Source organism: Kogia breviceps, chromosome 2 (genome assembly GCF_026419965.1).
Source record: "Kogia breviceps isolate mKogBre1 chromosome 2, mKogBre1 haplotype 1, whole genome shotgun sequence".
NCBI lineage: Eukaryota > Metazoa > Chordata > Mammalia > Artiodactyla > Physeteridae > Kogia > Kogia breviceps.
The window spans coordinates 101,578,407-101,596,928 of record NC_081311.1 but is presented as its reverse complement, the minus strand read 5'-3'; the positions used below and the strand labels follow the sequence as shown (position 1 = coordinate 101,596,928).

The 18,522-nt window shown below is 40.8% G+C and overlaps 1 protein-coding gene and 1 long non-coding RNA gene across 8 annotated transcripts in view; one reads left to right on the top strand and one right to left on the bottom strand.

Annotated features, from left to right (window-relative positions):
* Positions 1–18,522, top strand: part of NCKAP5 (NCK associated protein 5) — a 1,012,185-nt gene that overhangs the window by 252,856 nt on the left and 740,807 nt on the right. The window lies entirely within an intron of this gene.
* LOC136793590 (uncharacterized) overlaps positions 2,333–18,522 on the bottom strand; it is a 101,421-nt gene continuing 85,231 nt past the window's right edge. The window contains exon 3 of the long non-coding RNA XR_010839093.1: positions 2,333–2,419. This is a non-coding gene — a long non-coding RNA (uncharacterized lncRNA). The remainder of the gene's footprint in view (positions 2,420–18,522) is intronic.

Genomic DNA, 18,522 nt, shown 5'->3' with positions numbered 1-18,522 from the left:
ATAGAACTACCATATGATCCAGCAATTGCATTCCTCCCTATGTATCCAGAAAAAACAAAAACACTGATTTGAAAGGATACATGTACCCCAATATTCAGAACAGCATCATTTACAATAACCAAGATATGGAAGCAACCTAAATGTGTCCATCAGCTGATGAATGAATAAAGAAGATGTGGTACATATATACAATGAAATACTACTCAGCCATAAAAAAGAATGAAATAATGCCATTTGCAACAATGTGGATGGACCTAGAGAATATTATGCTTAGTGAAATAAGTCAGAGAAAGACAAATGCTGTATAATATAACTTTTACATGGAATCTAAAAAATAAAAAAAACAAATGAACATAATAAAACAGAAACAGAGTCACAGATCTAAAAAACAAACTAGCAGTTACCAGTGGAGAGGGGGAAGGGGAGAGAGGCAAGATAGGGGTAGGGGATTAAGATGTACAAACTAGTATATGTATAAAATAAATAAGCTACAAGGATATATTGTACAGCACAAGGAATATAGCCAATATTTTATAATAACTTTAAATGGAGTATAATCTATAAAAATATTGAATCACTATGTTGTATACCTGAAACTAAAATAATATTGCAAATCAACTATACTTCAATAAAAATAAATACATAGGGCTTACCAGGTGGTGCAGTGGTTGAGAGTCCACCTGCCAATGCAGGGGACCTTTCCAGTGACCCATCTCCTTTGTTCCAAATATCAGGGGCTAAGTACAAGTCCCATGCAAGCCCATTTATGCCCTCTCTAACTATGAGAATCTTTACTTAAATTCATATTTTCAGGGTGATCTTAGCTATGCCCTCTTACAATTAAAATGTTAATTAAATTGGTTTAGTTTTGCATTATGGAAACTATTCTCATTTTTAGGACGGATTTAGTCCTTTTTTTTTTTTAAATCAGAACATCTGCTTAAAAGTGATTATGGACACATAAGGATTTATTCTATTTTAAAGGCTGTAAGAAAAAAGTCTATTTTCACATTAGTCTCTGTGTGTGTGTGTGTGTGTGTGTGTGTGTGTTTGTATCACCCAACTAATAGGAATAAGTGTTGGGTGACTACAGTTTTGAACAAAGGACAAGAAATAGGACATTACCTAGGGTTGGGAAAGCATGAACTCATTTATTCATCCATCCATCCATCAAATATTTTTGAGGGCCTATCAGGTGACAGGGACTGTTCCAAGCAAGAATGAAGCAGTCATGTGCAAAACAGACACACACCTTGCCCTTGTGGAAATTACAGTCTAGCAAGGATGACCAACATTAATCAGATAAGTGTATTTGCCTTTAAGCACTTAATGCAAATCTATCTCACAATGCCATTTACCCAAGTCTTCTTGCTTTTCAAGCTGATCAAGAATCTCAGTTCCTTGGCATTTTCCAGCTCTCCATCAGTTGTCTTTCAATTGTATGAGGAGGAATGTTGACATTGAACATGGCTCCCTGGATTCCCTGGAAAATAGTTTCAAGGCCTCCCCATGTTTTTCGTATAATGCAAATACTAATTTTATGATTTCTCCTATTATCCCTAAATCCTAATTAAAAAGTATAATAGACTTTAACTTCAACTGCAAAATTTTAGGGATTTCTCAAGAAGTGTAAATATTTAGTTACAACCCCTGGATGAATGAATGACTTTCTAGTTTGTGGAGTGTAAGGCTTTCTCCAAATTTCAACATAAGTAAATAAATTCCCAGATGTGCACTAATGTCTTGATTGGGAGATACAGCCCTGAGATGTCCTCAATTACATCCTGTCCTTTAGTCCTCATTCACATCCTGTCCTTTAGTCCTCATTCAACTATGTGATCCTTTAACTCTAGGGAGTTAGACATATTGGCCAGAAAATCAGAGTTCAGTCTCCAACACCGATGCCTTTGCACTCTCTCCTATTCCCCTGACAGCTCCAGGCAAGGACAGCAAAGCTGCAGGGCAAGTGGTGAAAATGGTCATTAAATTCTTTACTTTGTTCCTCCCTTAGTCAGTATTCATCTTACATTGCTAACTCTGTACAGATAGGGACAAAATATGTATAATATTTTTTAATAGTAGTCCCACAGGACCCTGAGAGGTGGTTAATAAAAGTACAAGGCACAGGTGTGATCTGGGATTTGTATAGGACACTGCTCCTTCAAATGTGAAAAGCAGAATCACAGATTTTAATGTGAAGATTTTGCAAAGAAAGATCTAATTCAAAGAAACTAGATTTTTTTTAAAAGTAAATGCAAATATGTGACTTGAAGTGCTTGTACTCCATGTACAATGTTTGTAGAATCTCTCTGCTTTGCAAGGTTGAATCTAAGCAGGCTTCTTGGGAAAGCTGGACTCTGAGGTATCCTATGCAGTAGAGTATCTGGGAAGAAGTTGAATTTTCCTGGTTTGTGCATAGCTAGAAAAAAAGATGAAAGACAAGGCAAGGTCATTTAAAAAAAAGAAAAAAAAACTTTAGTAATCACAATATTGTAAAATCTTTTGGCAGGCTCCAACTCCAAATCTGCTGTAGCTATGAGGAAAGAAAATATTTCCAGCTATATGTGAATATTTTGAAAACAAAAATTCAAGGAAAGAATTAACTCTTGTCTGTGATATTAGCATCTCATATGTAGAGACGTTCTGTCTGTTAATATGAATCATAATAAGATGATTTGTCAGTAGATATATGCAGAACTTTTTATTCAAACCTCAGTACATTTTATTTGCATATAAAGTGGCACATTTATACTCAACAGTAACTAGCCCTGAAGGAGTGATATTTAATAGGCGAATACAATTATCCCAGGCAGGCCATAAACATTTTCTTTAGGGCAATGGCTATAGTTTAAGATAGGCTCATAATCACTCATGTAAAGTACTAGGCTATTACCAAACTGAGCTAGAGAAAAATTTAAGCAAGAAAATTATTGTGATTTCATTTGAATAAAATATCTATTTTCACTTATCCACCATTTCATTTTAGGAGTTATAAACATAAAGGTCAATGAGCTATTAAATTTTTATTTTGGATTCTATGTGAAGGCCTCAAACAATTATTTTAAATACAAATATTAAGAAGTGTAAGTACTTTATTCTATACCACATTAAACACCCAGAATTGCTTTATTTTTCAGCTAAGATGATGACATTATAGGGAAACTAGTTAGAATATATCTAGTTAATGATTCTGGTCTTTTAAAGTGGCCTCTTCAGGATGTCTTATCAATCACATGCCTTACATTCGAGCTCTTTTTTTCTTTCTGATTAACTTTTTTCCCTTTTATTTGTTTAGTTTTAAAGTGAAGTATAGTTGATTTTAAATGTGTTAATTTCAGGTATACAGCAAATTGATTCAGATACACACACACACCATATATATATATATAAATCTATTCTTTTTATACATATATATATAATATTTTTATGTATATAAATCTTTTTTTAGGTTCTTTTCCAGTATGGGTTATTACAAGATACTGAATATAGTTCCCTGTGCTTTACAATAGGCCCTTGTTGGTTATCTATTTTATATATAGTAGTGTGCATATGTAAATCCTAAACTCCTAATTTATCCCTCCCCACCACATTGGAGCTCTTTTTTTTTTTTTTTTTTTTTTTTTTTTCGGTACGCGGGCCTCTCACTGCTGTGGGCTCCGGACGCGCAGGCTCAGCGGCCATGGCTCACAGGCCCAGCCGCTCCGCGGCACATGGGATCTTCCCAGACCGGGACATGAACCCGCGTCCCCTGCATCGGCAGGCAGACTCTCAACCACTGCGTCACCAGGGAAGCCCGGAGCTCTTTTAACTGAGCAGTTTTTTCTGATATTTTTGGACGTTTCCTCAATAGCTATCATGTCTCGATATTTTAGAAGTTATACATGGTCTTGCAAACAAGCCAGAAAAAAAATAGAAGCTAACTTATTTTAACCTATCCTCCTAATTTTGGTAGAGGTATTATTCTATTAGGAATCAGAAGGCTTGGGCCATCAACTTGGCTTCTATCATTAATAAGTTGGATGACAATTCAATTCTCTTCTACAGAACTTTTTTATCTCTTAGTTGATATATTGGACCAACTGCTGAGAATTCCCCAGGCCAAGATTGCTGGAGATTTTGTTCCTTAACCCAAGCTGGTGTGTGATGATAACATCAAGGAAGCTTGTAGGCAAAAAAAAAAAAAAAAAGCAATGAGTTCACTGAGGTGGAGAAGGGAGTTTGAACAAGTAATGAAGGGGCCTGAGGTCAGTCTGTCTTAAATACAGACCATAAAGAAGAATGGAGAAGTTGGTGAGATGTGAGAACAGTCATAGCAAATGCCCTGAGGTTACCCTGTCTGGCCACCTTTCAGAGAGAACTGTACTCAGAAGTCCAGGAAAGAGATCAGCATGGGAAACCTGGACTAGATGGTCTATAAGGTGCCTTCTCTCCTTGAAAACTGTGGGAATGTCTTCTCTCTTAAGGCTATTGGATAATAATCCAGCTTATTCTGTCTGCAAATGCTTCATGCCTTTTTGGTAACAATAGAACAGAATTCAGGCTTTAGATTTGCAGGCTGGTTTTATGAGACCTCAATACTAATGCTTTTTTTTTTTCTTTTCTTTTCTTATCAAAGTTCACTTCCCTTGAGCTTGTGAATAACTGCGTTCTAATTGAGAATTCAGTGTCCTCCGCTCAGTCCAAGTTTGTTTGAATGGGGCTCAAAGTTTCTTTCAAGGCTGGTCCACCCAGAGCCTTGGCCTAGACTTCAGTTTCTAACAAGACAAGTTAGTTTGGCAGAAAGCTGGGGAGTCACAAGACAGACAGCTGACTTTAAATGTTTCTTTTTGGCTTTTATTTGGCCAACATCTGGACAACGCATCTTGAGCCAGTTTCTCGGCATATGTTCTTCTGGAAATTCCATTTCAATTGACAATGGGAAATGAATTTAGCTAGTCTAAAAATGGCCTCATTTCATCCCCCAGGCCAGTGGGATTTCTGGCCAGTCTTCTGCGGCAGACATCTCCCTGAATTTCTGCAGTCCGTGTCAGTCACTGGCAGCCCCATCTGATCAGATCATTCTCTGAAGGTGAGCACATGACCTCCTTTGTATGTGCAGAGCACCCACCCTCATCCTTCTACACTCAGCCATTCAGCAGCCCCAGTGTGGCGAGGTTGGCCTTGGCACAACCAAGGTACTACTGATGTCCCTGCGCAGGCTGAGGCAGCCACGGTCAGGAGGCCAGCCGTCCTCATGTGCTTGGGTGCGCACTAACCCTTCCTCCCTCTCCTGGGCCTCTGCTCTGCACACACTTGACACAGGTTTCGTGCTCGTCTGTGCCTTGTAACTTATGCCAAATTGTGTCCGGGACAGCTCTTGCCTTGGAATGCTTGTACCTCACCCATCCATCCATTCATCTTCCATCCAGCCGTCCATCTGTCCATCCATCCATCCCTCCATCCCTCCATGTATTGAGTCGAGATGAATTTATTGAACACCTACTGCCTATCAGACACAGTGATCGATGCTAGGGAGACAGCAGGGACAGAACAGACAAACATCCCTGCCCTCATGGAGCTTCCTTTCTAGTGGAAAAGACAGATTATAAAGAAAATAAAGCAAAATGTGTGGAAGGTGATGAGTGCTGTGGAGAAATAAAAGCAGGGAGGGGATACAGAGCCCTGAGCTTGTGGTTCGGGTAAGGCTCTCCTTGGAGGGAAGATCTGAAGGAGAGGAAATGAACCGGAAGGAATATAAGACAAAGGGCAGGTTTTGGGGGTGCTGTCTTCACTCCAGGAGTGTGTTGTGTGTTACCTCATGGGGTAGGGGAAGTCTTGAGGAGTTTGAGCAGGAGAGTGACCTGATGTGATTTACATGTTAACGGTGTCATTCTGGCTGCCCTCAAGGGCAAGGTCAGAAGCAGGAGACCCACTTGGAGGCTGATGTAATAATCAGGGTGGATCAGAATATGGTAGTGAACATGAGGGGGAGTGGCAGGATTCTGAACATATTTTGAAGAGAAAGCAGACAAGCTTTTGTGATGGATGCAGTGTGGGGAGAGAAAGAAAAGAGTCCAAGAAGATGCCAGGTCTGGCCTGGGTCATGGCCAGGACAGCATCACCTGTCTCACGTGGGGAGACCGCGGGTGGGGGGGGCAGGTGGAGGAGGCCATGTCAGGTGAAGAGCATTAAGTCTTCATTGCGTGTCTTTTATGAAGCAAGGAAATCATCTCAGACACGGGGAAGATAATATATTTGAAACAGCTTGAGCCAGATAATAATAATAATAATTGGAGCTAGCACTCACCTGATGATGCTTGGGTGTACGTTTTCTCATTCAACCCTCACAAGAATCTTATAAGGTAGATGACTTTATTAATCATTATTATAATAAATAATTATAGATTTAATTAATAATTATTATAACTATAATAATTATACTTGTTATAAGTATTATAGTTATAATAATTATAATATTAAATCTATAATAATTATTTTATATTATATTAAAATAATTATTATAATTGTTATTATATGGTAGATGAGTTTATTATTAGTAGTACTATTACTACTACTACTACTTATAGAAGAAAAAATTAAGGCTCAAAGAAGTTAAATTACTAGTATAAAGTTCCTCAGTTTATGGGTACCAAGTTTTAAACTTGGGACTGTCTCTCACTCACTAAAGTTGGGTTTTAAGTGGTTAAATGAACCACACAGGCAGCAACCTACAAAGGGGATGCAGGTGACTTTTGCTTTTGCTTTTTCCTGAAGCCATTAAGCACTTGCTTTTGTCGCTTCTGGAGCTGTCAGCTGAGCTTTTATCCCTTCAATCCATAGCAATGAAATAATTGCCTTCTGTGTAGCAAGCTCCATGCTGGTTCTGGGGATATGCTGTTGTGTAAACATGAATATGCCCCCTGCCTTCTTATGGTTTAGTCTTTATTTATAGAAACAAAGATAAAATTACAACCGTGATAAGTCATTCAAAGGACAGGTCCAGGGCATGGCGAGGGCATTTAATGGAGGAATGTGACTTAGTCTGGGGAAGGTGTGATGATTTAGCAGAGCAAAGGCAAGTAGGAGCTAACTAGGCAAAGGGGGATGGGGAGGAGAAGTGGTTCCAGGCAGAAAGGACATGTGCAAGGGCCCTGGGGCAGGAAGAAACATTGCACATCCTACATCCCATCCCAGGAACTTAAAGATTGTCTGCCTCACAGGGGCTCAAGAGCAAGGGGTGAAGTGATGCAAAACAAAAGCTAGAGGTCTCCACAGGCAGGATCAGACATTGAGAGCTCATTGTGGGTGACCACATAATTTGTCATCCAAACTGCCACACTTTTGAGAGTGCTCAAATACTAAACAGGATAGTTCATTGGCACTAGGTGGGAGAACTAGGTTTGTCCTGGCCAAACTAGACTGATAGACACAGTATTTATAGACCAGTTTAAGGATTTTGGTCCTTATTGTAGCAGTTGTTGGGGACTAATTAACAGGTTTAGCAAAGTGGAAAGGGTTGGCATGGTCAGATTTGCATGTTTAAAGGATCACTCTGAGTTTAATTAATAGTATTGTACCAACATCCATTTCCTAGATGTTACGATTATGGTTATATAAAATGTTATCATTGGGAAAGCTAAGTGAAGGGTACAAGGAATTCTGTGTTTTAAGTTTGCAACTTCCTTTGAATCTAAAGTTATTTCAAAATGAAAAAATAAATATTAAGCTTACTCTGGTTGCTAAGAACAGATAAGAGATGGGCCAGTTGGAAAAACAAAGTTCAGAGAGGAGGCTAGTTGTATAGACCATGCCAGAGTTGAGGACAAAGTAGTACGGAGGTGTTGGAAAGGGATAGTTAAGCTACAAAGCCAACAGGCTGCTCTGGAAATCACATTTCTTTGTGCTCTCTGAGATGTCCCCCCAAGAGGACCCCTAGAAGAGAAGATAGGGGTCATTGGGGCTACCCTTCTAACACACAGTTTCCCTCCTGTTAACTGCAAACTCTCCTCTTCTAGGGTGGTTGGAGTAGTGCCTGGGAAAAGCAAATTCATTCATTCATGCCATCATTATCTCTTCTCTCTAGGGAAACAAGATGACGTTCCACCAAACCAAAGTCCACAGAATGGGAATTATAGGATTTGAACTTACCACAAACAAATAATTAAAATATACACCCTCTTTTTTTTGTGGATAGAGAGAAGGCAGGAAGGAAGGAAGGAGTTGACAGGACATTTTTAGATTAAGGAGAGTTCGAGAAGGATGTGTGCTCAAAATAAACTGCTTTTGAAAAACAAAAGTGTGCTTGAGAGTTATTTTGGGGAGAGCCTATTTTTTTTTATTACTCCGATACTGGAAGACTTGTATAAGAAATATGTTAGTGTTTACTTATTTTTCCATATTGGCTTGCATGGCTTTGGGGATTTCTAAACTTCCGTTCCTCTTTGTTATGTGTCTTCTTATTTCTTCTAATCCTTCCCAGGTGGGCAGAAGATTGCAGTCTTGATAAGATAAATCGCCTTTACCTCATTCATTAACCATCAGCAGGAAATTGTTGCCTGCATTGTTTTTTACAGCATGGGGTGGCAGCAATCAGGAAGAAAAGGAAGTTCCTTGGCTTTAGCAGTGTTAGGGGCTGCTTTTCTCATGCTCAAGAGCACACAAATTGCAGTACGATGTGTGCAGCTTAGTGGTACCTCGGTGGCAGTGGTGGGCATTTGGGGATGTAGGGAAGTGAGGATATTGGCACAGTATCACTGTAACATTGTCTTCATAGTTTCCAAGAATTATTTCCAACCAAAAAGTAAGATACGGATTTTGTGTTTTATCACACTGGATAGATGAGTAAAATAAATGGATAGAGATTTAAATATTGGAATGATCTCTAAACAATATTTTCCAAATAAAACTTTATGTAAGAATAGCCACCCGCTTACTAAATGGTTATATTCGAAAAGTCACTTGTTTGAAACTTGGAATGGTTTTTTTTTCTCAGCTTTATTGTGGTACAATTGGCAAAGCAAAATTGTATGCATGCATGCATGCATGGACGGATGGATGGATTTAGTTTGGGGGGAACACATTAGATTTACCCTCTGAGCAAATTTCAAGGAAATCCTACTATTTGCAACAACACGGTTGAACCGGGAGGACAAATACGTTAAGTGAAATAAACCAGGCACAGAAAGACAAACACTGCATGATTCCACTTATATGTGGAACCGGGAAAAGTCAAACCTCACACCCCAAACTAACTTCCCCGGGATTTTCCAGCACCCTGGCTGCATTCACTTACTTCACTTCCTTGATCCCGGGTGAGTGTTTGCTTTACTCCATCTCAGCTCCTAGGTCACATCCTGAACCACCTTCAAAATCACAATGCAAGCATAGCACTCACTGACCACAAGCCCTCTCTTCTCAGATGACTTTGGCAAGTTCCCTCCACTTTATCAAGGTCTTCAGTTCTCCGATTCTATCACTGCCTTTCCTATTTTTTTTTCCAATTTAATTCCTTTAAAAATAAATCCATACCACCACGACAATGAAATCAGAATCACATGGGGTGCGGCTCAGGTGTTAGTATTTTTCAAAGCTCTTTGGTGATTATAATGTGTAGCTGGGTTGAGAACCATTGCCCCTCATCTGAACATCAAAACATTCAGTTTTCTAGTTAAGTTGATAGATAAATCCCTTTTAGTTTGTTGATAAGTATTAAGGTGGATTTTAACGGGATTATTCTGGAAGTGGAACATCCCTTAATAGCTATAGCTTCAGGACCATGGAGAGGTTAACAGGGGAGCGATTTTTGGTCTGTGCTTCATACATCTTCCTGTAAAAGGTTACCTCCTCACCGGGGACTCCTTGAAGACTGAGTCTGTCATTATTCTCTAAGATAGTGGTTCTCAAATGATGCTCTGATGGCATAATCATAAATTCATCAACAGTTGGCTGAGTTCCAGATTTGTATCTTCATTCCTGACCTGAGCTGTAGACTTTTATATATCCTGCTGCCTACCTGGTATCTCCTCTTGGATGTCATAACTCTCACCTAAAATGACCCAAACCAAACCCCTGATTTTCTCCCTACACCTGCTCTTGCCTCAGTATTCTCCATTACAGCTAATGGTGGCACCGAGTAGCTAATTCTCTTATTCATTTAAGAACTAAGCTTAACTAGGACACTCTTGAGATTACCTCTAACTCATCACTTACCCTCTCCCATCCAATCCATCAGCAACTTCCGGTAGGTCTCCTTGTCAATTATATTCCATACCTGGGCATTTCTCATCACCTCTATCCCTGCCACTCCACTGCAAGCCACTTTCATCTCTTGTGGAAATTACCTCAATGCCCTCCTGATTGGTCATATCATGTTTTCACCTTCACAGAGAGCACATTCACTGCAGTGCTGCGTTTCCTACTGTTTCCTCAGCAGCCAGACTGATTCTTCATTAGGTCCCAGCCCTGGCCTTCTCAAAATCCTTTACTGACTCCCCATCTTATGCATAAACAATTCAAATTCCTCTCAGCACCAACAAAGCCTGGTCTGATCTAGCCCTTGCCTACCTTTCTTCTCACACTGCCTTTTCTGTTCCTCAGATAGACAAGATACTTCCTGCCTTGGAGCCTGGTGCTGACTTTTCCTCCCTGGCCACTCCCAGCTCTCTACTTCATGATTTCATGGCTCCTTTTCTCGCCATGCTGGTCTCTGCTCAAATGTCATTAGCCCAAGAATTATTCTGACCACAGCCTAAAACATCCTCCACTCTCTGTAGTACTTACCCACCCTTTAGCTCTTCATAACATATCCAGGGGTTAGTTGGAGCTGCCTTGTACTGCTCTACAGAGCCGATTGTACGCATCACATTGTCCCACTGATTGTGACGTCACCTTGGTAGTTTGAGGTTGTCCAGGCTGGGAGTATTTACACTGTGGCAAAAGCTGCAAATCAAGCTCTGTCCCTGAAGCTTTTTGTGAAACATTTACACCACTGCTTCCAACTACATGAATTCAGATTATAGACTTGTGTGTTCTGGTCCGACTCCTTCAGTGGGATTTAAGCTCCATGAACACAGGGACTTATGCTGGGCTGCACCCCGCAGGCCTGCAAGCTCTGTACTTGCCCAGCCCACCGAGTGAGGCAGAAGGCAGGCTGGACAGGGCAGATTCACTGGGGCGGGTGGAGGGTGTTACCAGTTATGGGGGGAATTGACGTCAGGTTGGCTCATCGGTTACCAGGGAAACCAGCAGAGGAGCACGCCCCTAACTGCCCCTTTGATAAGCTATCAGAAGATCACTAGCTGGGGCCTGGGGACAAGGACGCAGGCATTTACTGATTAGGCTCTGTGGTTAAGGGGGAAAGCCAGTCATGTGAGTTGGGTGTAGGTAAAGCAGGGACTAGTTGAGCAGGGGGTGTACAGAGAGCAAGGGAATAGCCACCTTGGGTGGCCTGACCATACAACTTAGCATGACTTTTGCATGTGATCACATTTAACATTTAACTGTCTGTGAGAGTCCCTGGACACAGTTGGTATTTAGTCAGTGTTTATTGGATGGATGGATGAATGGATGGATGGACAAATGAGTGAAAGTCAGATTTTGGTGGTCTCGTCCCAATTTTCAGAAATAAAATTTTTTCAAAGTGTGGGTGGAATTTCTTCTTTTTTCTCCCTTATATCTTTCTTAAACTATTGGTCTTTGCAATATTTCTCTGCTCTGAGTACAGGTACCACAGGCTCTTCTTTTTCTTTTCTTCGTTTTCTTTTTTTTAACACGTGATTTCCTTTTGCAGGTGTATTGTATTTGTCCTCTCCCGCTAATAAAATTTTCCCTTTCATTTATCTGTCTAAATTAAACATGTATCTTGTTTTGTTTCATTTTGTTTTTGGTATTTTCATGGTCACCGTAAAGTCTGGAAACCCAGGCAGATGTACATAGTGAATAGTATGTGGATAGGACATCACCCTGCATGATCTGTTTGGTGACATAACATGACAAGTTGAATACGTTGTCCTCTGTGAGTAATGCTCAGTGCAGTTCAGTGCTCTGTGCCAGGGAAGATAGTCATTAACACAGCATGATCAATCACCACGCCTGAGTCCGTGAGGCCTCACCTTGGAGGATTTGTGTCTCTAATTTTCACTGAATGAATCTTCACCTTTAGTATACCTGGGAAGATGGAATCAAGGGAGTTTAGGTCTGGCGAGCCTACAGCCCACGTTCCAGGGTCACTTCCTCCCATCTCATTGGAAAGACGATCTTCTCACCCGTCTCTCACTGTTCTGATGTGAAGAGATCGTTCACCATCCCGTGGGAAACCACTGTGGTGACCTTCTCCTAGCCTGTCAAGTGTGGATACTGATTAATCACAGACGGTGAAACCTGTCCAAATGTCCCCTGTATTTTCAGACTTTGAGGCCACCTGAACAACGAACACAGTGACCTCTGGGTGCTTTTGTGTCTGAGCACATTAGAGAGCCCTTTTCCTAAAAAAGGGTGCACTGGGGGATGAAGGAACGAAAGGATCGTCCCTGGGCATGTGCAGTGCAGACTCAGGGGGAGGAATGGGGACATAGTTGAGCAATAGATGTGAAGTTGCTGGGGACTTCTCAAAGGACAAAAGACCTTTGCAAAAAGCATAGTAGCATAAGGCTGGGTGAGGACAGCCATCCAAACTGTCCAGGGTCCCCTGAGTCTGGCTTGCACAGCCAATTCTGGGAGGGCTGAGGAGGACTCGTGGGAAGGAGGAGTTGGGAGGCAGGCTTGTCTCGTCTCCACCTAATTGACCAAAGCACATTCTACTGCCTTTGTGTCCCCAAGGGCGGTGTTTGTCACAGTGTGGTCCATGCATCATCTGAGTAAGACCATCTGTGATACTAGTTATACTGTAGGTTCCTGGGTCCTACCCCAGATCTACTGCATCAAAATCTCAGTAAATGTTAGTTTTCTTCCCTTCTCCATTTCCTTTCCTGGAAGTTCTAAAAAAAAAAAAAAAAAAATTTAGGCTCATCTTTCACACTTCCACTTATCAATCATTGCTTACAGTTACTCAGTTGAATCTTATGAAATTGCCAATGTGGCAATGTAATATACACCTAAATCATGCTAAATTCCAGGCCCTGTCCCAGGTGCTGGAAATGCAAAAAACGAAGAAAATAATCCTTGACGTCAAAGACTTCACCACACTGTGGGTAGAGAGACACATAAATGAAGAGATAATCTAGTGTGGTTATGTGTGGTGGGCGCTATGCTAATTTATTTTACTGTTGATGGTTTTATTTTATTTTATTTTTAAGTTTTCTTTTTTTTAAAACAATTATTTATTTATGGCTGTGTTGGGTCTTCGTTTCTGTGCAAGGGTTTTCTCTAGTTGTGGCAAGTGGGGGCCACTCTTCATCGCGGTGTGTGGGCCTCTCACTATCGCGGCCTCTCTTGTTGCGGAGCACAGGCTCCAGATGCGCAGACTTAGTAGTTGTGGCTCACGGGCCCAGTTGCTCCGAGGCATGTGGGATCTTCCCAGACCAGGGCTCAAACCCGTGTCCGCTGCGTTGGCAGGCAGATTCTCAACCACTGTGCCACCAGGGAAGCCCCACTGTTGGTGTTTTTAAAGGACATTCAAGCACATGTATTATGAAATATAGACAACTTTTAAATTATTTAGATAAATTCTCAGATGAGAGGTTGAGAATAGGTTATTAAGGGAAGTTAGCATGGTATTCATTGAATTTGATGTCAAGAAGAAACACCTATACAGGAGAGTGGTAATTTTCAGTGATGGGTACCCAAGGATGGGGAGAATAAGAATATCAAGTTCACCCGAGGCTCTTTTTTTTTGAAGTACATATTTCTCTTCTCATGAGAGCATCTGCTATATTCCTCTAAGAAAGACAGCCCATTCCTCCATCCCCCTTAGAAGCACTGCCTGAGGGAGTTAGTGAGGAGAGCGGGACATAGCCTTCAGGTTTGTGGGTACAGAAGAAAACATTGAGAACCACTCTCACTTCCAGAGTGACAAGTCAGAGATGGGTGCTGGATTTAGCCTAGTTGGTCATTATTTCTTGTGTTGTTATATTTTGACATTTTTACAGCTACATATAGACTCTAATACATGCCTCTTTTAGGGGATAAATGAATGTGGTTGTAGGAGATCACCAGGGATAAATTTGAGCCAATGATCTTAGTAATTTCATCTAGAAGTAGATGGTGGCTAATGGAATTGACAAGAGTTTAGGAGAAAAAAAAAACAAACTGTGAATATCTAGAGTGGTTTGGATGAAGCACGTGACATGAAATAGTGTCTAAATAAGACTACTTTGGCAATGTTCCTTGGGAAGTCTAGAAACAGTGATGGCCCTGAAGAGGCGAGCTGACTGTGGAATCAGGAAGCAAATAGGAATGCCGTAAGGCAAGAGAAATGGCAAGTGTAGGTGCTAGAATGCCTTCTTTTTCTCTCTTTTAAGATCCAAATTAAGACCATTCTTCCGCAAGGCAATCCCAGTCTACTCCAGCATATACTGTCTCTCAACTCTTAGAACCTTCATGAGTTTACATCACTCACGTGATGTTTATTAAGGTCTATTGTTATGGATCATTTACTACCTCTTTCTTGGCTTGTCAATTAGATTGTAAAAATCTCTTACTTCTCCACACTTTGTCAAGGAATATCCAAAGCCATTTTTTGTAAGTCAAACAATTGAATTATATAAGATCCAACTTAATACAAAATAACATCTTAATAAATATTTTTAGAATGTAGAGAAAGAAGGAAGTGAAGAAGGCTAAGACTCCCAGTGTTTAAAAAGCCATGATTTCTTTTAGTAAAACTTAGTTTGGCAAGAGAAAAGGACTTTTGAGGGGAAATGAGTTCTTTGAACATTCTTTAAAATGAAGAGAACAGGAGTTGTTTTTCATTTCCAAAGTGATAGCTAGAATGTATCATCCTCAATTTAAACAAAAAGGCATTTACCTCCAAGCTATTTAAAACAAAATTGCTGGTCAACTCCACATAGCTGTGTGTAACTTGGTGTTACTGTGACCTGATGTATTTTTTAAACACTTGCCCCTTGCTTCATGAAAAGCCAGACTTTGGATACGTGTGTGTCAGCTGGTATAATTAAAAAACATAATAATTTTCTAGCCAGGGAGTATGTATTGGGAAGTTCAGTAAAAGCAAAGTGTGCAGGGCATGGGGTAGGGGTTGGCTTTCGAATCCCAGGAAGCTAAAATAACCAGAAGAATGTTCAGCAATGGGCTGTTGAAACCAAATATCTGAAACTAAAGATTTTGCCAAAGTTTCTAGAATAGTAGCTGGTATACACTGACATTCTTCATTTGTTTTCTCCAAAATGTATGGCCTACTTATGGGATGGGACAGAAGGGCAAGTGTCGGTGAAAGACAGTTTAAAAAGCAAATGAGGGGGCTTCCCTGGTGGCACAGTGGTTGAGAGTCCGTCTTCCGAGGCAGGGGACACGGGTTCGTGCCCCGGTCCGGGAGGGTGCCGCGGAGCGGCTGAGCCTGTGAGCCATGGCAGCTGAGCCTGCGCGTCCGGAGCCTGTGCTCCGCAACCGGAGAGGCCACAACAGTGAGAGGCCCGCGTACCGCAAAAGAAAAGAAAAATGAGGTTAGTATTTTAAATAACCAGCTATTTATTCTTCTCCCAATTTACCATGTATAACACTTTATCTGTTGCTCATTACTAACTGAAGAATCACCTTGTCAAAGGAAGGTGCCTCTCTGTTTCACTCTAACTCTGGATTTTCTTAATTATTTCCTCCTGTTAGTATCGAGTGGAAGTCCATCTGTCTTGGTAGAAAGAAATTAATGGCTGACATTGAGCATGCTATGATATTTGGTGAAAATATGGTTACTCCAGCTCTGGTCCTAATAGCTCAGCCCACTTGTTCAATTAGCTCCCCTTCACACACATAAAAATTCTTAAATGTCAAAAATTAAGGACTTCTTCATTCCTCCTTGTTCTAAAGTCCAGGCCTTCAAAGCCCAAAGCAACTCACTGTTTATATACCTTATTAAAAATAGCTCGGGGGCATGGATTCACAGCCCAGGGGACCTGTTTCATCGAACTTTTTTTTTCAGCGACTTAACCTTGTGTTCTTTTTAAAGATCAAAAGAGGTAAAGTTCCATAAACTTCTCATTATTTCTAGGAGATTCTCTCTTGTGGCAGATTCATTTTTAAAAATGTATACAACTTAACGGTTTCTCTCTGTTGCTAAAGGGACTTGAGGGAGGGGAAAGAAACAAAGAAGATGGATAGTTTAGTTCTTAAGAATTTATATTATATTAGTGACTTCAGTTTTTTCCCTGCATATAATGATAGCAGGAACAGACAGAAAGGGGAAAGTGTCCTTGTATGTTAAAGAAGCTTATGTGTCATAGCACCTTCGCTTGTAAAGAAGGAATACTTTGCGAAATTAAAGAAGGGAATTCACGGGTTCTTGTCTTGATGGCAGCACTAAACACTAAGTAGATCTTGTGCTTTAGCAAATCAGTTATGCCTCCATTTTCTTTTGTTTTTTTAAATTTAATTAATTAATTTATTTATTTTTGGCTGCCTTGGGTCTTCATTGCTGCGCGCGGGCTTTCTCCAGTTTCAGTGAGCGGGGGCTGCTCTTCGTCGCGGTGCACGGGCTTCTCATTGCGGTGGCTTCTCTTGTTGCAGAGCACGGGCTCTAGGCGTGCGGGCTTCAGTAGTGGTGGCTCGTGGGCTCTAGACCACAGGCTCAGTAGTCGTGGTGCACGGGCTTAGTTGCTCCGCGGCATGTGGCATCTTCCCGGACCAGGGCTCGAACCCGTGTCCACTGTGACACCAGGGAAGCCCCTCTATTTTCTTACCTATCAAGTAGGACCTGATGCTCATTGTATTACCTTTGCTGAAGACGGAAAAGAATTGATCAGTGGTAGAGCAATAGGATTTAATGTCTCAGAATGAGAGCTGCATCTAAGACTGAGGTGCATTATCCAGGTTGCTAGTATTTGAGTCAAGTCCTTCTTGGGCTATGGATGCTTATGTAGCTTCCTGTATTGTTAATGAGCTGGAATGCAGTGCCATTCCATGTGTATGCATTCTTTTCCTGGCAGGATTTCATTCTCATTAGTAAGAACTGGGGCCTCCTTATAGGATACGCACATCTTTGAACATTTATTGGTGTCTATAGAGAATAGCACGTTGCTATCACTTTGTGCAGAACATCACTGCACTCCTTCAGACCATTAACAACCAAGTGCCTGTGAGGATAAATTGCTGTATTTTTTCTCAACCAAATCGTTCAATTTCGAAATTTGATTTAAACCAACAAAAAATTCAATAAACCCATATAATTCACTTTTCCTTCCATCATGCCCTTTATATATATCCTGAGAATCTTTACTATAACTTGTTAATTTTAAAATCCAGACTTCTTGAAAATTTGATTCAAACATTTGTACTTGATGGAATAAAACAAGTTTAAACACGTAAGTGTAGCACATATGATAGTGTTTGTTCATAGTCCAAGAAATATGTTACTAACTTTGGGGGTAAAATTGTCTAAGGATGTGCATTCTCTGTTATGTAAGAATGGTTAATTCTATCCAAGGATGTTGATTATTGGTGTAATGAGTATATTAATTTGTTCAGGCTGCCATTACAAAGTTCCACAGACTGAGTGGCTTAAACAACAGAGATAGATTTTCTCACAGATCTGGAGGCTGAGGTCAAGGTGTTGGCATGTTTGGTTTCTTCTGAGGTCTCTGTCTTTGGTTTGCAGATGGCCACCTTCTGGCCATGTGTTTTCGCTGTTGTCTCTGTGTGTGTACATGTGTTTGATGTCTCTCTCTCTCTCTCTCTCTCTCTCTCTCTCTCTCTCTCTCTCTCTCTGTGTCCAAATCTCCTCTTCTTATAAGGACACCAGTCATATTGGATTAGGGATTGCTCTAAAGGTTTCATTTTAACTTAGTCACCTCCTTGAGGGCCCTATGATCTCCAGATACTGGGAGTTGGTATGAATTTCGGTGGGACACAATTCAGCCCAAAGCAATGAGGAAAATTCTTTCTACATCTGTCTGCTTCGAACCCATTCATGTAACAGAGCATTGAGCAGAGCATTAATGCAGAACTCCAGTTTACTAACTATCCCTTCCATAAGCCTTTGTCTTAAACCAAGTTGCCCTGAATTTGGAGCATCAAGGAGATGAGAAATCTCAAGCCAATGAAGCTTCTCAGGCTGGAGAAGTTTAGATGATGTTCAAGGAGCACAGCCAAACAATGGCAGAGCCAGGCTTAAAACCCAGGTATGCTGAGTATGGACTGAATATGCCAGGTGGACAATCAAAATTGTCCATCATATTGACATGTTTGTAAGATGCCTCCCTTACAATAATAAAATAAAGAAGACTGGGGGTAGGGAAGGGGTGCAGAAGACACAGTAGAGAAGAGGCCTGACTTCCAGTACAATCACAAGAAGTTTGTTGCTTTAGACAGGTGCCTCTGAAGGCTCTGACAGTTTTAGCTGTTCGGTGTTTATTATAACAATGCCCCTTATGTCTCTCT